The sequence below is a fragment of the Penaeus monodon genome, chromosome 28 (genome assembly GCF_015228065.2).
Source record: "Penaeus monodon isolate SGIC_2016 chromosome 28, NSTDA_Pmon_1, whole genome shotgun sequence".
Classification (NCBI taxonomy): domain Eukaryota; kingdom Metazoa; phylum Arthropoda; class Malacostraca; order Decapoda; family Penaeidae; genus Penaeus; species Penaeus monodon.
Genome location: NC_051413.1, coordinates 21,613,768 through 21,614,769, shown reverse-complemented (window position 1 = coordinate 21,614,769; position 1,002 = coordinate 21,613,768). Strand labels below are relative to the sequence as shown.

At 36.5% G+C, this 1,002-nt stretch overlaps 1 pseudogene; it reads left to right on the top strand.

Annotated features, from left to right (window-relative positions):
• Window positions 1–149: 149 nt before the first annotated feature.
• Window positions 150–1,002, top strand: part of LOC119591416 — a 46,665-nt pseudogene continuing 45,812 nt past the window's right edge.

Here is a 1,002-nt window from a genome sequence, read left to right as displayed (position 1 = left end):
TAGCACGAAAAATTAGGAAATGTCAGAATAGAATAGAAAATAGAGTTCTTTAAACCTCTACCACTTTTGCATAAAGTGATCCAGAAAGTGATATATTTGTCAAAAAGAGGATTATTTTAGGCAACACTGCAGTTCCCATACAAGCTGTGGTCAGCGTCTGCGCACTCGTCAACTCACTCTCACTATCACGGGCCCAGTCTTGCTCGGGTCCTCTGAGCGTAAGGACGTCACGGGCCCACGCTCTGTTGCCCGTTTTCCTTTGTTATAAGTGAGAAGTCCGTTGAATTCTAAATCGGCATCGAGAGTTTGTTTGATTTCTGCCGGCAAAGTGATTTTTTTGACGCTTTTCACTCCTCTTTTCTTTTTTGTGTTTTTTTTTATATATATTCTTAAATTTAAATAACTTTTAATCGGTAGATAAAAGATTTGTGTTAACGAAGTTTTCGGACAGTGATGTGTGGTGACGTAGTGATATGAATAAGGCATATAAATATAGTAAAATCTGCTTTATTAGATGTACTTTCCATTCATTTTATTTAACCACAAGAAAATAAAATAAAGTAAAAAGGTGTTAACAAGTTGCGGCTCTCTGTGAACATGATGGCCCGGAAACCAACACCGCCAAAGAATTGACAGAAAACTGAAGTATTTATTCCGTTGACACTTGCTCGCAGTTTTTCATAAGGGCCCCTCGACACTCCTCTACGATGTCCAGACACCTAGCGCTCTTACATTTCATTCTTTACTTTGTTTACAGTCTTCCAAGTACGCGAGGTAAGATTTCCTGTCGCTAATGGGTTTTGACTGTAGATCACTCTTCTTATAGTTTTGTATTGGAGAGGATCTGTTTAGTGTTGTGGAAGCTTACTTTCGGTATTTATTATTATTAATTTATTTTATTTTATTTATTTATTTACTTTTTAATGTTTTGTTGATTATAAAGGTTCTTCGTTTTCCATCTGTCATGTACTATTCGCATTGTTTATGTGTCTAGCGGATTAG